Here is a 21,443-nt window from a genome sequence, read left to right as displayed (position 1 = left end):
GCTTTTCCATTCAATATGATGTTGGCAGTAGATTTGTCATGAATGACTTTAATCAGATTGTGATAATGTCTTTCCATACCTATTTTCTTTAGAGTTTTTATTGTGAATGGATGTTGGGTTTTGTCAAAGGCTTTGTCTGCATCTATTGAGATGATCCATGTTTGTTGCCTTGCTTTTGTTTGTGGTATATTACATTTATTGATATGCGTATGCTAAACTGCATCTCTAGGAAAGAGCCTACCTGGTGGTGATATATGGTCTTTCTGATTATCTGTTGCATCCTATTACCAGTATCTTATTGAGAGTTTTTGCATCTCTGTTCATTAAAGAGATTGGCCATTAGTTCTCTCTTTTTTTTTTTTTTTCTAAAATTGGGCCCTTGTCTGGTTTTGGAGTCTGATTTTGAGGGTAATGCTAGCCTCAGGAATGATTTTGGAAGTACTTCTTTCCTTTCAACTTCATTTCAGTTTGAGGAGTGTTGGCGTTGTATCTTTTCTGAAGGTCTTGTAGACTTTAGCGGTGAATGCATCAGGCCCTATTCTTTCTTAGTTGGTAGAATTTTCATTACCCGTTATTGGATTGTTCAGAGTTTTCACGTTTTCTTTATTCAGTTTTGATAATTTTCATGTGTCTAGCAACCTTTCCATTTCTTCAAGATTCTACATATTCTCACATTAGTTACTGATGATCTCCTGGATTGCAGAAGTATGAATTTTGCATGTTTCGTTTCTTTTCTTTCCTTCTTTTGGGAAATTTGTCTAAGGGTTTGTCTTTTTTTTTTTTGGTTTGTTTTTAATTCTTCAAAGTACCAGTACTCCAATTCATTGATTCTTTGTGTGTGTGTGTGTGTGTGTGTTTCCAGCCTCAGTGTTATTAATTTCCCCTGATCTTTATGATTTCCTTCCTTGTACTGGGCTGGGTTCAGACTTCTTTTGTTTCTCTCTTTTAACAGCTAACTTACTTTGTGACTCAAAACCATTTTTTCTATTTTGTGTTGGGCTCTACTCACTCAGACTGGTGCTCAGACTGGCAGGAGTGCTGGCTGGGACCCATTCACAGGTTTGTAAGTATCTCATTGAGGGTAATCCCCAAGTGAGACTAACGAGGTAGGTCACCATCAGCACCACTGATATTACTATCGAGCATGGTCTCAAAGTCCTCAAGAGATATCTTGGGTACTTGGTTAACTCAAGAAGGGGCCCATAGTATTGTTCCAGACAGCATATCCTCTGCATGTTGCAATACCGTACTTAGGGCCTCCTGGATAGGAGCCAGCGCTCCCCCCAACTTGCTCCACGTCACGCAAGAGGCCAGTCACCTGGGCTAAAACAGGTTTTCATGATCAGGTCAATTCCAGTGCAGTGTTGTATTTCACTATTAGTGGTATGAACACTACCGTGGTCCTCCCTAGGGTACCCATTAAAGTGCTGACATAAGCCTTGATACTCATGAAGCCATTCTGGAGTCTCCTGTCCACTATAAGATAAATGGGGTTAGGGTTTGTACTACTCATGGATCAGCAGAGTCTTCTGTGATGTCGTGGTTTGTGGCAGATCAGCCCAGGATAAGCTCATTTGGAGAGATGTTTGTGAACTTCATACATGTTCTTAGCAAATTCCTTGTCAATGCTGCCCCATCTTCTGATTCATTGTGTGGCACTGAAAAGCAATAGATGTCTTCCAGTAGTGTTTACCAACAATTCCCAGTGAGGTTCCCATAACTCAGTCTGTATCCTTCTGTGTCACCCCTAGCTGTCCATGATGGAAGCCAAAATGACAGGGTAGTAGCCTGACCTTGCAGACTCAGGGACGGCTCCTGGGAGAGCTGACTTGATAGGGCACTGGCTCCGAACTAGGGCTTGCACCCAAGGCCCAAGACTGGCGTGGAACTATTAGTTTGGCTGCTGCCTCTGGTCTAAAGATGAGGCCGATGCTGGAGCTGGTGCGGGAAGAGGGATTGGGACTGGGGTCAAGATGGGACTGGAGAGATGTGGGCAGTGCACAGCCATGTTGAAGAGCTTTTCTAGTATTTGAGATGCATCACTAGGTTATTTATTTGAACTTGCTGTTTTTCTAATGTGAATATTCACAGCTGTAAACTTCCCTCTTAAAACTGTAAATTTTCCTGTTAAAACTGATTTCACTGCATCTCAAATGCAGTGTTATACTGGCATAACTGTTTGATTCTAGGAATTAATATTTTCCTTTATTACTTTCATAACCCACTGAGTGCTCAGAAATGTCTTATTTAATGTCTAGGTGTTTGTGTAGTGATGTATTGATTGTTATCTTTAATTTGTGTTTGAATACTGAGAGTAAGTTTGATAACTGAAGATATGTGTGTGTGTGTGTGTGTGTGTGTTTAATGGTTGATACGCTGTGTTAACTTGAGAAGTTTAACTAAGCAGCTCAGCAGGGGGCCAAGGTCCTCACTTTGTAAACATCCTCACCCTGTGCAAAAGAAGGGCACCGAGATTATGTGAGTGCTGTACCCATCCTGGGGGACGGTAGCCTGCTTACAATACAAGCGAGGATAAGAGGTTTGCTCTGCCCCCATTTTGCTCTTGTTGCTGTTGCTTTCTTCTGCTCCCTTGAGCTGTTGCCCCTCTGCTGTGCCACCCTGCTTTGAAGCCAGCTGATTATGGACTGAAACCTCCAAAAACTGAGCTAAATAAACATTTCCCTCTTTAACTTTGGGTGTTGAGTATTTTGTCACAGCGACAAAAGAAAAGTAACCAACACAGAATTTGGTATCAGGAGTAGGGTCATCGCTGTGACTGTACTGGCGTATTCAAGAGCTTTGGGAATGGCTTGTGGGAAGAGCAGGCTGAAAAAGCAGAGCTGGAACACCGTAGGTTGTACTGCATGGGAGAGTCTTGTCAGAGCTCAGAAGCCTGGAAGGCTGGTAGAAACCCTTCCAGTAAAGACTAGGCTCAGGAGGTTTCTGCTTGGAAGAAGGACTGTATGGATTTCTGGAGTCCAGACAATGTGTGTTATGGCTCAGCAGAAAACTTATCTGTGTTTGTTCATGTCCAGAGACTTTGCTTGAGACTCAAATGAAGGGTGGTAGACTAATTAATCCAGTTGAACATAATTCAAGGCAGTCAAATGTTAAGGCAATTGTTGAGGGCTTTCAGCCAGATCTATGTTGAGAATCAAGGGCAAAGAGCCCCACAGGATGATTTAAAATGTTGTGAGTTTGGCCAGAAAGGAAGCTCTAGTAAAACTGTGGTCTGCAAAAATAGAGCAGAGGAGATCTTGATCACTGAGAAAGAACAGAAGAATAGCAAAAATGGCCTGCGGGCATCACAAGAAGTAGCAAGTCTTACCCTTTGCAGCCTCAAGACTGCAAAAGTGAAAGACTTTGCTTCGAGGAGAAAACCACCAAGCACCATGGTCCAGAATGCCTGTAACATACAAAATTTGTTCTTCAAAATTGCATTCAGAGTGCTCAGTGATCCATACACTCAACTTGTACAACCAAGAGAGAGGGAAGCCTGGCTATTGCTCCAGGTGGCAGCAGACCTTGGCATCATCAACATGGTGCTGGTTTTAGGTACATACAGAAAACAAGAGTTATGGAGTTAAAAAGGCTTCCACCTTGATTTCAGACAGCCTGGGAGGTCAGGCAGAGTGCTTCTCAGAGGACAATATGTGAAGCAGTGCGTGTGAAGCTGAAGGTGCAACAGAGCCCCCAGATGTTTGGAAAAGCCACAAATATGGATCATCCAAGAAAAGCTGCAAGGAGGGAACAAAGTATACCTAAGGGAAAAACCATGGGAGCTGTAACCACCAGAAGTACCATAGAATTGGGGTCACTTAAGCCCTTGGGAGCTCACAGCTTGTCATCGATTGCTTCAGATGGTGAACATGGAACTAGAGGACTTAATGTTTGCCCTGCTGGATTTTGGACTTGCTTTCATCCCCGCTCTTTGTATTCCCCTGCTTGTAACTTTTGGAATGAAAATGTTCATTTTGTGCCATTAAAAGTTGGAAGTGTCTAACTTCATTTGTACGGGGACTTGCAACTAAGGGTTTGCCTTACATCTTGGAGAAGACTTGGGACTTGGACGTTTTAGCAACGCTGAACCTGTTAGGATTCTGGCACTGCTTTCAGATGGACTAAATGCTTTTTACATGAAGAGATATACATGAGTCTTTGGGGGGGCCAAGGATGGAAAGTTACAGATCTAACGTAATATAATGTTGATAGACAATACTGGTTCTTAAGAATTGTTAAACCTGTTTTATAATGTTCATGTTATGAAATGATAAGGATAAGCATGTCTTTGAGACCAGTTTAAAGAAATGTGTCTGGTTGCCAAGTTGACAAGGAGTGGATTGGAATGCTTGATACATTGTGTCAACTTGAGAAGTTTAGTTTAACTAAGGGACTCAGCAGGGGACCAAGGTCCTCACTTTGTAAACATCCTCATCCTGTGCAAAAGAAGGGCACAGAGATTATGTGAGTGCTGTACCCACCCCAGGGGCGGTAGCCTGCTTATACTATAAGCGAGGATAAGAGGTTTGTTCTGCCCCCATGTTGCTCTTGTTGCTTTTGCTTTCTTCTGCTGATTTGAGTTATTTCCCCTCTGCCACGCCACCGTTCTTGGAGTCAGTTGATTACAGTCTGAAACCTTCACAAACTGTGAGCTAAATAAATCTTTCCTACCTTAATTTGGGGCCTCTGTCCCAAAAATGAGAGAAAAGTAGTTAAAATATATCAATATATATGTTTTTTGGAGACAAGATCTTGCTATATATTCCAGGCTGCCCTTGAACTTGTGACCTTTCTGCCACAGCCTCCTGAGTGCTGGGATTACAGACATATTCCACCTGGCTATTTTTCCTGTTAGAAATAATCGAAAACCAAGTATTTGGCTCTGAGGCACAATTTGCACTTATGAATTCATTTTTGCAGGACTTTGACAAATCTTGCAATGATTTCTTTCTTTTCACAATGATTTCTATCATGTCTCTCAACAATTTCCTCTTAGCTTTACTGTTTAGCTATTACTAACTTTCTTTGGAGCCATGGTTACAATATTTTAAGCAAATAAAGCACACACACAGAAAAAGCACAGTGACAAATATTTTAATGTGCTAACATAAGCACTGTACACTGTTTGGGCAAGAGCAGCACTTAGACTGAATTCTTTTGTCACTTCTTTAAGTCTGTGGTGAGATGCAACACATGACTCACTCTTGGTCCATAGAGTTTTTCCAGGTTGGATTTTCAATTTAGCTATTGAGCAAAGTTACAAACACAGAACAAAAGTTATTCAAAGTTTGCTATTTAAGTAGTGGAAAGTTCAAGCTTGGAGCTGTTGAGCAACTGAGGTACCAGTGTGTATAGTTTCTTTCTTTCTTTTTTTTTTCTTTTTTTTTTTTTTTGTCTTTTTCATTTTTATCGGTACCAGGGATCGAACTCACAACTGCCTGCTTGCAAGACAGGCACTTATGCCGCTGAGCTAAATCCCCAGCCCCATAGTTTCTTTTTCAATTGATTTCTAGCATGAGTGCCTGGTTTGATAGAATTCCTAGGATAGTGTGAATTCTTTTGTATTTATTTAATCAGACTTTATGGTCTATTTTGCAGAAAGTTCTGCATGGTACTAAAAAGAATGTGCATTCTGCTGTAGTAAGATAGAACACTGTTGATTGCTGCTAGGTCTGTTTGTTTGAAGTGTGGTTCAGCGCTGATTTTTCCTTGATAATATTTTCTTTAGTTTATCTCTCTATTTGTGAATGTGGAATGCCGAGACCACCCACTATAATTGTATTAATGTTTATTTGACCTTTTATGTTCAGTAGTGTTTGTTTTCTGAGGTTGGGCACACTGATATTCAGTGTGTGTATATTTACAATTATTATCTCTTCCTGTTCAATTGTTCTCTTAACTACTACGTGGAGACCTTCTTTGCCTCTTTTTTTTTTTTTTTATCAGTTTTAGCTTAAAGTTGCTAAAAGAATAAAATTGTTATCCTTGTTTGCTTTCAGGGTTGAGGTGCATGGAACGTTGTTTTCCAGCTTTTGATTTTTAGCCTATGAATTTCTTTTTGGATTAGATGAGTCTCTTGAGTGCAGCTGGCCCTTGAGTTTTGTTTTTAATCTAGTCTGCCAATCTGTGTTTATCAATTGGGGAACCAAAGCCATTTACATTGATTGTTATTACTGAAAGGTATTGATTTAGTCCTGTCATTGCCTGGACTATCGTTGACTCATTTATTTTCTCTTTCTGTTTCCTTACCTGGATTTCTGTATCCATTTCACCTACTTTTGGGCTTTACTGGCTTTACTCTTTCTCTATTGTTGGGTATTTTTTGGTGCACTGTTTTAATAATGTTCACCAATTTTTTAAGGTGTTCTTTGTCATGGCATGTTCTTATTTCTCCATGGAATGTTCTTATTTCTCCATGGAATGTTTGTATTTCTTTTTCATGGAATGTTCTTACTTCCCCATCAATTTTGAATGATAATTTTGCAGGCTGTATCAGTCTGGTTGGATGTTGTTTTCTTTTGGAGCTAAGCTCTTCACTCTTAGGTCTCTGACCTTAAAGTTTGTGTTGAAAAGTCTCCTATAATCCCAATGGGTTTACATCTATAAGTGATTTTTTGCTTTTCCCTAGGCTGTTAAGATTTTGTCTTTGTGTTGGCATCCCTGGAATTTGGCTATGATGTGTCATAGGATGCTTCTTTTTTATTTTTTTGGCATTCTGTAAACCTCACTTATTTGCATGTTGAATTCTTTCTCCATAATTAGAAAGTTTTCTGCTATGATTTCTATGAACAGATTTTTTATTCCATATGTGTTGTTCTCTAACCTATAGCTTCTGTTAGCCTTAGTCTTCTTAGCTCTATCTAGTAACTGGTAGAGGAATTTGCTATGCTCTCTCGTGATTTTTAAGGTTTCCTTTACTATGTCATCATGTGACTTGGATTTGTCCTCAATACCTGACAGCTTTTCCTCACAATAGTCATGTCTGCTGTTTATGTATCCAATAGAATCTTTTATCTTTGGTATTTCTATTTGCCACCCTTTTGTAGAATCCATTTCAGTTGTAAATTTGTTATTAATGCTTTGAACACTTTTTGTCAGCTCTTTTATAAACCTCGCTTCCAAATTTTTTGTTTCTTCCATAATCATATCGATTGGGGCCAGGGATTTAACTCAGTGGCACAAGTGCCTGCTTGACAAGTACAAGGTCATCAGTTCAATCCCTGGTACTCCCACCCCCGGCCCCCCCTAAGAAATGAGCAGTCGTAATCACATTGATCAGTTTGTTAGTTCGACTGTCTTGTGTTATATCATCTTTGAGCTCATTGAGGTTTTTTGCTACCTCTTATGTAATTCTGCACAGCTCAGATGCCTGATGTTTGATTTCCTCTCCATCAGTGTCCCCTTGATTTGCTTTGAAAGCTGGGATTTTCTGGAGGCATTTTATTGCCTTGTTTTCCTGGGTTCCTATTTGTGTGTGTGTGGACATGTGTACGCTAAGGGTAGAGGTCAGATAGAGGGCAGGCAATTTGTTGTTGGTATGAAGATCTCTTTAGTTAGGTTCTGTTTCCAGCTGCATCCTTGGCTTTATTTGTTAAGAAATATTGTTTATCACTTCAGCCTATTCAATTTAATTGGGTTGGAACCTGTCATGTGTTTTGAGGAACGAAATTCTGCTGGTTATAACAGCATCAACTGATCCAATCATACATAATTTCTCACTCTTTAAAAATTATCTCTTACAGAACATATTATATTTCTATTTGCAGCTCATCTGGGATGTTGAGCATATGAGGAGGAAAGGGAAGGGCTGTATCAGTGGGAAAATCAAGAGAGGTCAAAAGCTGAAAAACAGTAGCAGTTGGACTCTGTTGGATTATTTTGTAACTCTGGTAAAGCCAGTGTTGAGGAGTTCTGAGAAAGTATTTTTTAGGTGAAAGAAAGTTTGTAAGTGGATAGAATTGTGTTTAGAGATTAAAGGAGCCCGAGATTGTTAGGACCTGTTAATACACTTGCAGATTGTTTTGTTTGGATCATCTGAACCAAGGATTGCTGTGACATGTCCTTAAACAGTGCTGTTTACATTGTGACACTGGTTGATTCTTATTCCTAGTGTATAAAGGCCGTGTTATATAGTACACATGTACTATATAGTATACATCTACATATAGTAGGTTAGATAAATGGAGAGGAAGAGGAGGAAGGCAGGAAACTGACAAAGAGAGGAGAAAAAAGAATAGGGAAGAAAGAAAGTAAACAATAAAAGAGAGACACTAAGTGGGGAGGGAGCAGGTCAAAGGGGAAAACCCTAAAGAATAAAATAAAGTAAGATAACAAAACAATACCAATAAAGGAATGGAAACCAGGAGGGAAAAAAAAGATACAGAAAAAATGAAAACAGAAAAAAAAAAAAAAAAAAACCAGCAACCAGAATGACCTAAATCAAACCATCCAGCAAAGAAACCACAGACAAACAAATGAACCCTCACACGGTCATCACAGCACTGCCCAGAGCGTCTGCACAGCTCCATCTGCGCTGGAGTCACTAGCTGGGGGCCAGCAGCCAAGTGCTGCCTGCCCAGAGCGGCAAGGACTGTCACTCCGTCCAATCCTGTGTCCTGGCCGCAAGATCCAATTGTATCAGTCCACCTTGGGGATGCAAATGTGGTATAGCTGGCCCAACTCCTGGCTGTCCAGTTCTCCGGAATCTGCTAGGGACCTCAGTCTCTTCCTTCACCACCTGGCAGGTATCATGGTCATCCCCAGAATCTTCTCTCCGGGTTGCCTAGCCTCGTGTATGGCCAGAAGACCTCTGGCCCAGCGCTGCCTGCTGGCTTTGTCTACCCAGGAGTCTGTCTGTCTCATCTCTGCTTGTAGAATCTACAGCTGACACCAGAGTTCACCAGTTCAGAGCAGTGAGCAGGACCTCACATGGTCTCAGGCTTTTCCTGTGACTGGGGAATCATAAGCAAGTGTCTGTTCTGTGCAGGCTCTGCCAAGCTGCCCTCTGATCTGGGCGCCGATCCCTGTCTCTTCCTGGCTCTCCTCTGCTCTGCTCTTTACTCCATGTCCTTGTGGTAGATCTTGTTTCCCTGCTTCCTGCAGTCCCTGGTGAGGAGGTGCTGGCCCCTCTGGGAGCCTGCTGGCCATCACGGGAAGCGTGCTGACTGCCTCACGAGCTCAGCTGTCCCACCGTATGTGCAGCAATGGGCAGCTTGTTTTTGTCCTGTAGTGGGAAAGCCTTCTTCCCCCCACCCACAGGTCACACCACCCACAGGTACGCCCCTGCTTTCAGGATATCGGCGCATGGCATTTTTGTCCTGCACCATTCTCCTGTTTTGGACTTCTCTGAATCCCCAGCTTGCATGTGTCTCGTTTGCTGTGCTTGAGAGAGAAGTTGGAGTGATACTGAGTCTTCCATCAGCCAAGCGGTCACTGAAGGGCTAGCTCTCTCCATCCCTGGGTCTGATCCTCACCCAGATCCTGTGTGCAGCAAGCTGGGGTGGGGTGGGGTGCCCCGATCCAGGGGCGTTCCAGTTTCCTCTCACAAACCCCTAGATGCTGGATTTCAGCCTAGCTGGACTCTCTTCATTTACCCTCCTGGGTCAGACTTTTATCTTCTGCCCCCACCTCTGGATACTGGCTTTTTTCTGGTACCAATTTGGAGACATCCTTGCCCTCCTCCCTGACCCCATTCAGCCATTTTCTCTCCTTGTGAGACTCTTTGTGTGTGTGTGTGTGTGTGTGTGTGTGTGTGTGTGTGTGTCTCATTTTCATCCATTGATCAGGAGCAGGAGCCAAGCAACCCGAAACCTTGTTCTGCCCTGTGCAGTCTTGGAGCAGGTTATACAATTGCTGGAGCCTGGGCTCCTTGGCGATAAAGTAGGGATGGTGAGACTCCCAACAAAGTTGTAAGATGTAAGTTATGGCACACACAGAGGGCGTCTTGCACTGCGTGTGGCACAGAGAAAGGTACCCAATAAATCTTACCTATCACCGTGGAATGATACCTACCTAATAAGTAAGGAGTTGTAGGGTTTATTGGAAACAAACTAATTCTGCTTGCTTCCTGGTCCTCTTCCCCCTGGGAAGTCAGACCATGAGCTCATAAATGCCAAGAGCACGGCATCCACCTGGTGGCCACATCCCCAAATCTCTCATCAAAAACCTGGAGGAAATGAAAAGGCTTGTAATATTTAAACCAAGATCCTCCTGGGGGCCGAGGCGCGCAGGGTGCGCACACTTTCAGGAACCTGCAAACAAAGCAGCACTTTATCCTGTGGCTGGGCTGTGCTTTTTGTCATAATATTTAATTAATTTTGAGATTTCAAATAACATTAGAGAAATGTGTGAGATATTTACATCTAGTAAGAAGTGAGCACGGGTTAAAAGGTTGAGAAATCATCTATAACCCATAAAATGCAGCAAAGCTCACAGGAATGTGGCAGGTACAGCCAGGAGGTGTGGGCCCAGCTCTCCGCTCCCCCTGCCGAGGGCCCGCCCATCCCCAAGGTGGCCGAGAGCTGCTGGACCCGGGCAGCCCGCAGAGCCTGCCTAATTGGAAAAAGCTGGCCTGCACACAGGGCACTTCTGTGTCCCAGACCCTTCCTGTTGCTTTATAATGCTAATGAGTGAAACTTGAACAAACGTTCATTAAAAGCATTTGAAACACAATGCCCTTCATCCCTGGGTTTCCATTATTAGTCTAGTTTTCCCTCAGGAGGTGAGGCACAAACCCTGTATTCATGGCTGAGAAATACCTTTGCCAGTAGGGCTAAATAAAACTCCTTGGATGAATCTGTTTTTTTCTATTTTTAATTTTTTATACTACGGACTTAATAAAAATTAAAAAGTAAATAAAAATGGAAACTATATTCTGTAGGAGGCTGCACACATGCAGGCTTCTTGGATTGTTCCAAAGTGACTTTGACAGGTCTCCCCCTGTCCCTCCCTCTCTCCTTAATGCTAACCACCCCTAGCTCACTCTCTTGTAACTAGTGAGTCCTTTTGCTTGGTTTTAAACTTTACATACATGAAATCACACAGGCTGTGCTCTTACACAGGAGGCGGTACGTTGGGAGGCTTTGATCATGTTTTTGGACACTGTTGTAGACCTTTTATTCTTCGTGCTGTGTGGTATTCAGTGAGCGGTTCTTTGGGACTGGAGACCTCCACAGAGAATGTGGGCCTGTATCCCCTTCCAGACTGGTCCTAACGATGGATGAGCACCTAGATTGGCCAACTGAGCTTTCCAACGGGAAAGCCAGCACCAATCTCCTTCCATCTGGGGGAGCATTACCTCAGCTGAGCGGCTGGGATGTTGACTCCTTTTGGTGCCACTGGCTGCCTGTGGGGATCTGGGATGAGTTAGTCGGACCTCTTTATTTCTTGTTTTGATTTCTTCATGTGTAAAAGGAGATGATAATAATGGCATCGACTCCATAGGACTACATCAAAGATTAAATGAATGCTTAGAACTCTACCAGCTACGGATTGAACGCTGAGCAGATGTCACTCACGCCTGGACTGTGACCTGTGGACGCATGAGGCTGGGTGGAGGTTTGCTGTACGAAGGTGCAATGGTTTGAGTTTCTCTGTGCACACTGGGTCTGTCACACTTCTGAGCCTTTGCACACGCTGTGCTGTCTGCCAAGCCTATCAGTGTCCCCTTTCTTCCCCAGGAAAATCCAGCTGTCTTCAGGTCACAGCCCACAGGGACTCTGCTGTCCTCTGGGCAGCCTCCCCCCTGTACCAGGGCAGCTCTCCTGGCCTGCCCGGGGGACAGTGGAGCAGGGCACAGGAGCGCTGCCATTCATGTACAGCTTGAGTGTCTCTGATCCAAAATGTTTGGGAACAGAAATGTTTCCAGTTCCACAGGTTTTGGATTTCAGAATTCTTCATCAAAACATGTTCACTGGAGAGAGGGAGGGAGGAAGGAGAGAAGGAAGGAAGGAAGGAAGGAAGGAAGGAAGGAAGGAAAGACAGGCCGCTGTCACTGAAGATGCCCTTGGTGGGAAAAGGAACGTTTGTTCGCTCAGGAAATGGAAAAAATGCAGAAAGACACCTCTTGGACATGCTGGACACTATAGTGTAGACCTGGATTGTGCCCCGAAGCCCACGTGTTGAAGGCTTAGCTCCCAGTCTGTGGTGCTTTGGGAGGCGGGACCTAATGTCAGGACTTGCGGTCAGCAGGGGCTGCCCTCGCAGAGGACAGCAGAGACCCTGGCCACTCTCCCCTGTTTCATAGTCCAGCCAGGCAAGCAGGTCTTCGTGTCTGCTGTGCAGCTTCTGTCCCGCCTTCCCCAGCAAAGGCCTACAAGCAATGTGGCTGCTTGATCATGGCCTGGATCCTTTAAAACTTTGAGATTAAAATAAGCCTTTTCCCTTTATAAGTTGATTTATCTCAGGATATGCATTAGGGTGACAGAAAGCTGCCCAGTACCTGAAGACAAGGTAGCTGTGTCAGGGAGCAGCCCCTGTGGGAAGGCACTGCACGCTGGATGAGCTGCCCTTTTTCACAGAATACTTTTATACTTGATGGGACAAGCGACAGACCGTGACTGTTTTCACACAGGTATTTGGCAGCTATTTTCTTGAAAGAGAACAAAGAGAGCTGTCATGTCAAGGAAAATAACTGTCAATACTTGCTGTCATGGTTTATGTCTGTGTCCCCCAGGACTCATGAGTTTGCATTGTTTATTTGTGATAGTTTATTGTATAGTGCTTGGATTGATGGTGTCAGTGCTCCACCCACTTAGGGGTGGAGCCAGGATGTGATGTAATGGCAGGAAGAAGGTGTGTCTTGCTCTTTGCTGGTTCGAGCTTGATGTCAGCGGCTGCCATGAACAGCGGTCCAGCCATGCCCACCTGTCTTGGAGCCAACGGAGTGTGGACTGAAACCTCCAAAAACTGTAAGAAATAAACCTTTCCTTTCCCAACTTTGGGCTTCAGGTATTTTGTCTCAGCGACGAGTAAAAAGTAACTAAGACACTTGCCAAAGCTAACATTTAAACTTTCAAGTAAAAAGACTTTTCCAAATAAGTAAAAGCCACCAGAACTTGACGGCATCCAACTACCTGTGACTTTTCTGGTGACGTCACTGGAGTATTTTTTTTGGGGGGGGGGGCTGATTATGAGACAAGGGTGGAGATATTAATGAATATAACTGAATCAGATTCTTATGGCCCAATCTTTTAAATAATTAAACTAGTAATAGTGTATATTTATGAAGTACAATGTGACATTTTAATGTTATATTTATACATGGTAGAAAGATTAAGTTAATTATATCCCTATCATCTTAAATTTTTTTAGTGAGAACATTGAGAATCTTTTTTTCTTTTTTATTTTTTTATTTATATATAGTGATCATACATGTTGATCACATTCATTATTGTGAATTTGTACTTGTGCATAATATCTGTTTTTTTTTTTCCAGTACTGGGAATTGAGCTCGTGACCTTATACTCGCCAGGCAGGCTCTGTGCCACTGAGCTATATTATGTACAGGACTCCTGTCCATAATATCTTGATTCTTCTCTTTTCCCCTTCCTTCAACCATCCTTGCCTTCCCCATTTATAAAAACTTTGCCTCCATTTTTTCCTTTTATCCTCCTTTTTTCTTTTCTCTACCTCCCCTCGCTTGCTCCACTTCTTATCTGAATATATTCTTCCTCTTTCCCAATATCTGCCCTCCATCGTGCTCCTTATTTACTCTTTGAGTTTCTCACGCAAGAGAAATGATACGATACTAACACCTGTGTGTCCAGTTTATTTCAGTTAAGATTATAGTCAGAAGACGCATCTGTTTTCCTACATAGGACTCCAGTTTATCCTTTTATGGCAGACTAGTACAATACTTTATAAAATTGCCTCTCTCTTTATCCATTCCACTGTGGATGGCCATAATAGACAGGCTGTATCCAAGACTTAGCTATTATACATTATGCTGCCATAAACATGAGTATCCATAAATCACTGCGGTATGATGTTTTTAAGTCTTTTAGGAGATACTTAAGAGGGGAACAGCTAGGCCAGATGGAATCTCTAATTTTAGTTTTCTGAGGAATCTCTATACTGATTTCCATAGTAGCTGTACAAGTTTACACTCCCACCAGCAATGGAGAAGGATTCTTTGTCCCACAGAGTTACCAGCATTTGTTATTCATTGGTTTCTTGATGATAGCCTTTCTCTCGGGAGTAAAACACAATCCCAGTATTGTTAATTTGCATCTCTTAAAAAGGTTAGACATTTTTCATATATTTATTTACTGTTTGTACTTCTTCATCTGAGAAATGACTATTCATTTCAGATGCCCATTTTTAGATTGAGTCTTTAAATTTGGAAGACTACAACCCAAACATGGGCATCTGAGAACATGCACTTCTCAGATGAAATACAAACAACAAATAAATATATGAAAAAATGTTCAACGTCACTGGTCATTTGAGAGATGCAAATTAAAACAATACTAAGATTCTACCTCACCCTGGAAGGAATGGCTATTATCAAGAAATCAACCAATAACAAATGCTGGAGATACTGTAGGAGATACTGTGGGGAGATACACTCCACTGTTGGTGGGAGTGTAGAATGGTGCAATCACTGTGGAAATTATTGTAGACTTAGAAATCAATCTATATGTTGAAAAGCTATACATTGAAGATTACAGTACTCTGAAAAAAGAGATCAAAGGGGATATCAGAAAATACAAAGATATCTTCTGTTCTTGGATAGGCAAAACTAGTATAGTGAAAATAACTATACTCCCAAAACTGTTATACAGATTTAATGCAAACTCAATAAAAATACCAATAGCATACCACACGGAACTAGAGAAAACAACCCTAAAATTCATATGGAACCAGAAGAGGCCTAGAATAGCAAAAGCAGTTCTGGGCAACAAAGGCAAGGCAGTGGGCATCATAATCTCCAATTTGAAGTTATGGTACAAAGCTACCATGATAAAAACAGCTTGGTACTGGAAAGGAAAAAAAAAAAACCCAGATCTAAGAATCCAAGGAATACAATAGAAGATGCAGAAACAACCCCAGTCACATTCAGCTACCTTATCTCTGACAAAGTGGCCAAACACCTTTACTGGAAGAAAAGTAGCCCCTTTAATAAATAGTTCTGGGGAAACTGGCTTTCCATGTTCTGAAAATTGAACCTAGATGCATATCTCTTATCATGCACTAAACTAAAATTGAAATGGATCAAAGATCTAAATATAAAAACAGAAACACTTAATCTCCTGGAAGATAGACTAGGTAAAACTCTAGAAGACATAGATTTAGGCAAAGAGTTCTAGGAGTCTTGGTAGAGTTTTTGGGGTCTCCTATGTGGAGCATCATGTCATCTGCAAATAATGACAGTTTAACTTGCTTTACTGTCTATATTCCTTTTATGTCTCTCTTATCTAATTGCTCTGGCTAATGTTTCCAGAACTATGTTGAACAGGAGTGGTGACAGTGGACATCCTTGTCTTGCTCCTGATGTTAGAGTAAGAGCTTTCTAGGTTTGACCATTTAGTATGACGTTGGCTGTTGGTTTGTCATTTAGTGGCTTTTATGAGATTGATGTAAAGATCTTCTATTCCAATTTTCTTTAGTTTTTTTTTTTTTTTATCATGAATAGGTGTCGAGCTTTGTCAAATGTAAAAAGTTAGGCATCTGTTGAGCTGATCACGTGCTTTTTGCCCTTGGTTCTGTTGATATAGTATATCACATTTTTGATTTGCATACATTGAACCATTCCTGCATCCCTAGGATGAATCCTATTTGGTCAGGTGTATAATCTTTTTGAAAATTTCCTGCTTTCTGTTTGCCAATATCTTAACAATTCTTGTGGCTAAGAAGATACACGACACCCAAATTGAAAGGTGGGAAGGCTTATTTGGCTCTCAATTTGTAGAGGTTTCACTTCATACTTTGTTGGTGCCAAAGCAGGATGGCATGGCAGAAGGGCCTCCCAGGGGGAAACAGTTCATAGTGGACAATAAAGCAGCAAATCAGTGAAGAAACAAGAAAATAGCAGACGTCAAGCTATGACAACAGCAGCCCTCTTTCTTTCTCTTACATTTTATTCTGTCCTTATTTGTTGGGGGTTGCTCGAGCCGCTCCCCTAAGGTGGCGCCCGTTTCCTGCTTCTGGGTCCCTGTTGCCGCGCAAACAACCCTGCCAAAATGAGTGTCTACCTAGCTACCGGTGACTGTGGCCTATCAGCATGCGACTTCTGCTTCATATTGATTGGTTACTCAGATCCTATATAAGTGTGTGTTTCTGCCCCCAACGGGCGGAAGAGGAAGAAACTTGAGGGTGGCGGATCTTATCAGATCCAGCTTCGCTGTACACAATAAATATTGAGAGCTGATCCAAACACAGTTACGTCTTTTGTTGCCCGCGGCACCGTATACTTATTCCTATAATTGCACCATGATCAACCCCAGAATCACGCCCTTGACCCAGCCATCTATATCCAGCCATCTCTGAAAAGCCCCACCCATGACCACATGAGGCTTTGGGGGACGTCTAGATATAAGCCATAACAGCTAGTATGTTATTGAGGATTTTTACATGTGCATTCATTAAGAAAACTGGGGGATAGTTTTCTTTTGCTTTTGGATCCTCTTCTGGTTTTGGTATCAAGGTAATGCTTGCTTCCAGAAATGACTTTGGGAGTATTGTTTCCCTTTCAATTTCATTAAAGTTTGAGGAGTAGTGACATTTGATATCTAAATTTATTATAGAATTCAAGAGTAAATTCATCAGGACTTGGGCTTTTCTTTGTTGGTAGTGTCTTTTTATTACTTCTTTGATTTTATTGACTGCAACTGGATTATACAGAATTTTTATATATTCTTCATTTAGCTTTCATGATTCACATGTGTCTAGGAATCTGTCCATTTCTTCTGCATTTTCTATTTTATTAGAGTTCAGGTTCTCAAAGTAGATATTGATGGTCTTCTGGGTTTCTGTAGTAGCCATTGATTTTGCCTTTTTCATTTCTATTTGCGTGGATTTGAGCCTTATAAAATAAGATTGACTAAGAGTTTGTCTTTTTTATTTAATCTTTCAAAGAATCAACCCATTTTTGAGTTGCTTCTTTGTACTGTTAGTCTCATTGCATTAATTTCTGCTCTGATCTTTATAATTTCCTCTTTCATACATGCTTTGGGTTTAACTTGCTCTTCTTTGTCTAAATTCTACAGGTTCAACATTAGGTTATTTAGTTGAGTTTGCTCTATTTTTCTGGAAGGGAACTCACTGCTATAAATTTCCCCTGTAGAACTGTTTTATGTCCCGTAAGTTCTGCTATGTTGTATTAGCATAATTGTTTCATTGTAAAAACTGTCTACTTTCTTATCAGTTTCATCCATGACCTATTGGTTGTTCAGGAAGGTGTTAATTTCCATGTGTTTATGCAGTTTTTGTAATTTCTTTTGCCATTGAGTTCCAATTTCATTGTATTATAATTAGATAATATGCATGCAATAATGTCAATTCTTTTGCATTTACTTAAATTCTATGAACTAGTATGTGGCCTATGCTGGAAAAGTCTCATGTGCTGCTAAGAAGAATGTGTGTTTTGTTTTTGGGTGGAACATTCTGTAGATATCTACGATGTCCACTGGTTATAAGTTTGGTTCAGCTCTCTTATTTCTTTGTTAATTTTTTTTTGCTAATTGGTCTGTTTGTGACTGTGGAATTTTGAAGTCCCTGATTATAATTGTATTAGTGTGTATCCAACTTTTCATATCCATTAATGTCTGTTTTATATAGCTGGATGCACTGGTTTTTGGCACATAGTATTTATGAGTATTATCTCTTCCTCTTGGGTCGTAACTGTAACTAGTGACATTCTTTGTCACTTTTGAGCAGTCTTGGCTTGAAAACCACTTTGTCTGCAAATAGGATAGCTACCCCCACTTTCCTCGGGGTTCCTGTCACATGGAGTATTGTTTCTCATCCTTTCACTGTCAGTCTATGAATTTCTTTTTTGTTAAATGTGTTTCTCTTGTGGAGCATATTGTTGGACCTTGTTTCTTAATCCGTTCTGGCCACTCTATTTTTTTTGATTTGTGAGTTGAGACCATTCACATTAGTGGTTATAGCTGATGTGTACTGACTTATCTTTGTCATATTATTTTCCTGTTGTTGGTTCTCTTTCTTTCCCTTCTATTTAATTGTCTGCCTTGCCTACTGGATCCATTCTACTGGAATTCAAGGAATTGTCATCACCATTGTCTGTCTCTAGGATGTCCTCCAGAACACTTTGGAGTGCTGGTTTGGTGGTCATGAATTTCTCCAGGTGTTCTTTACCATGGAAGTATCTCATTTTTCTTCAATTTTGAAAGATAGTTTTTCAGGGCACATTAATCTGAGTTGGAAGTTATTTTCTTTCAAGCCTTGAAATACTTCAAGCTCTCTTTTACTTAAGGTTTCGGTGAGAAATCTGATGCTTCTGATGGGTTTTTCTTTATAGGTGATTTATTTGTTTTCTCTAACAGCTTTTAGTATCCCATTCATGTGCTACATTTCTGGAGTGTTGACTATTATACATCTTGGTTTGACTTTTTTTTATCATGACATTTTGAACTTCTCTGTGCCTCACTTATCTGTATCTCAGACTCTACAGTTACGCCTGCTCCTCACGTCCCCCTAATCCTCTCCAGGCTGTGGCAGCTCCATTCCCAGTGCCAGTGCCTGCCACCCTTCACCATCTAGCCACTGTCCTCCACTTCATCCCTGGCCTTATGTGGGATTATTCACTGACAGATGAAATTACCAGGGAGAGTGATGCAGGCTGCTTCCAGGACAGCTGCTTCTGGACCATGGCCTTGGCAGACAGCATCTGCTTGATCCCTTTGCTTTGAGTCCCAAAGGAATTTGGACTCTACTAATGGGAAGCTGAGCCCAGCCCAGGAGAGGGGAAGCCAGTGCTTTGGAAGCTGGCAGGAGAGACTGGTGGGGAAGGTTTGCATTACACGGCCCCTGTACGTATGTCCTTGCTTCTGTCTAAAACAATCACTTCTACTTTTTTGGGGAGAGGGTCAGAGTTATTGTTGAGCATACTGTTTTTGTTTGAAGCTTCAATTATTACAATTTAGGGCCCACCATAATCTCCCATCTTTTTTTCCCCCCAGTACTGTCCATGAACCTAGGAATTTCTCACTGAACTACATCTCAAGGGTCCCCTCCCTCTTTTTTAAATTTTGAGACAAGGTCTCTGTAAGTAATTAAGTTATCCAGGCTGGACTTGAACTCTCAATCCTCCTCCTGCCTTGGTCTCCCAGAGCACTGGGATTGTACTCATATGGGATGGTGGGTGCCTTGTGTCACTCCCAACTGTAGTCTCAAATCATAATCTGTAGGAAAAAAGGACTCTGAACTGGTAGTAAGTTAAAGAAGTAAATTATTATTGAAAGTTAATGTTATTCTTAAGCAAATACTGTGAAATGCTTTTTCTATTACTTTTTGAAGGTTATTTTTCTTAAAACATCAGAATTTCTTATATCTCATTCTTGTTATTTTTTATTCTTTTTGCTTTAAAAATTTTAAACATACTATTCTTTTTTTTTTTTTTTGTCTTTTTCGTTTTTTATCGGTACTAGGGATCAAACTCACGACTGCCAGCTTGCAAGGCAGATGCTTAAACATACTATTCTGAAATGTAATTTTGTACTCCAGAAAAGATGCAAAAATAACATAGTGAATATATCCCTCCATACCTACCTCCTAACTTCCCCAGCAATAATGTTATACATAATCATAACGCATTATCAAAACCAGGAAACAGACATTAATGCAATAATATTAACACTCTGCAGACTTTATTTTATTGCTACAAGAAGCTTCCTCATGCCACCACTCCATTCATATTTAAAATACAGTATTTAATGAAAGTTATACTTCATAGAAATACCTATGCTAAGGCTGATGAGCTAAAGAAGCCTTTTGTGACTGGTAACTTAAGATCTTAAGAAAAGAACATGGCCTCTCAGAGCTTTGATTTGGTCACATACAAAATGCAGTTAATGATGCTCACCGCAGAGATGCTGCATGGCTTGGAGACGGAGCACTGGAAGTGTTTGATGCGTCACAGGTGTTCTGGCAGTGGTCAGTGTCTTAGCCAGGCTGCCCAGGCAGCAGACTCTGCACTGGAGATCTCATCAGCTAGGTGCTCAGGAATCAGCGCAAGCGAGCTGGGAGGGACACGGGGCTAGAGAGATGGTGACCTTGAATAGTGATGCAGTTACAACACGAGGCTGGGACATCCCACAGGGAGAGGGAATAGGACAACGCGTCTCTGCCAATGGGCAGCTCTCAGGAGCGGCATCACACTGGCCAAGGCGGCTCCCCTGATCACACAGCAAGGTCTCGCCCCTGATCACACGGCAAGGTCTCGAACAGACTCAGCTGTCTGCTGTAGCAGCTAATGCTCTGGCAGCACAGACCAGGCACCTCCATCCCGAGGGGGAGTCTGGGTAGTGCTTCACAGCGTCTGTTATAGCCACTATTATTACAGTGGCTTTGGAGAAGACAGACATCAAAGGGAGAGACAATTAATCTTGAGTTTTTCAACTTCCCCTCATGTTGGCCGCATTAAACTCAGGCATACATGAATGGTATAGTATTCCAGAAAAAAACGGCTTCCTTTTCTGTGTTATGGTGCTGGAGAGGATCTGTTTACATCCCCAGAATAAGCTAATTTGGTTTGTACACTGGTGGGGAAGGGGGCAGATCCACTTTTCTTTATAGTTGCTAAAGGGACTTTCCTAAAATTCTCCTTGCTAGCTCCATAAAAGAATTCCATCTTGTACAATCCTGCCCTGTATGAGAATTGCCTTGAAGTGAGTTATGCAGTTTTGTTACTTTTTAAGAAATCCCTTCTCAGGCTGCCAAGGACAAGTTGCTATCAGTAATGTAAAGAAGCCGAGTTTGTTTTGTAATAGCCAAAAGCCTCCGAGCCAGGGCCCATGGGGGATTCCTAAGAAGAGATGCCAGTTCTCCAGCTAGAAAGGTCTCCTTGCCTCCTCCCCATGCAGAGCCCCCTCAGAGATAGACTAAGTGATGGGATTCTGAAAGCACCCGCTGAAGTCCCGTGACGTGCTCCGAGTACCTACAGCTATCCATGAACACCTGCAGACTGAGTAAGGCTGGTGGCTCATCTGTAAACAGGATTTCGTGTAGTTTGATTTATAAATATCGTGATGTCATCTCCATCTTTATAGAAAAGATACCAAGGTAAGCACATCTATTCTGTGCAACACCATGAGTTTGAGATGAACTAACTTTTTGTGAGTCTTCTTGATCAGTTAGTCTCTTTGAGCCAATTTCTTTGGGTAGTTTTTCAAGCAACTCTTTGCCTTTGCTCATTTCTAATAAAGATACAGCCCCCGGCACACGATAGAGAAATAACATTGAGAATTTTCATAAATTGAGGG

General features: G+C 41.6%; 1 pseudogene; it reads right to left on the bottom strand.

Annotated features, from left to right (window-relative positions):
- Positions 1-1,098: 1,098 nt before the first annotated feature.
- On the bottom strand, positions 1,099-11,809 carry LOC100735944 (eukaryotic translation initiation factor 3 subunit F-like; annotated as a pseudogene).
- Between the last annotated feature and the right edge of the window lie 9,634 nt (positions 11,810-21,443).

The sequence above is a fragment of the Cavia porcellus genome, unplaced genomic scaffold, assembly GCF_034190915.1.
Source record: "Cavia porcellus strain 051 isolate PalLab524CR breed Dunkin Hartley unplaced genomic scaffold, mCavPor4.1 scaffold_1, whole genome shotgun sequence".
Taxonomy (NCBI): domain Eukaryota; kingdom Metazoa; phylum Chordata; class Mammalia; order Rodentia; family Caviidae; genus Cavia; species Cavia porcellus.
Note: the sequence above shows the minus strand (reverse complement) of the source record. Positions and strands in the feature narration are given on the sequence as shown.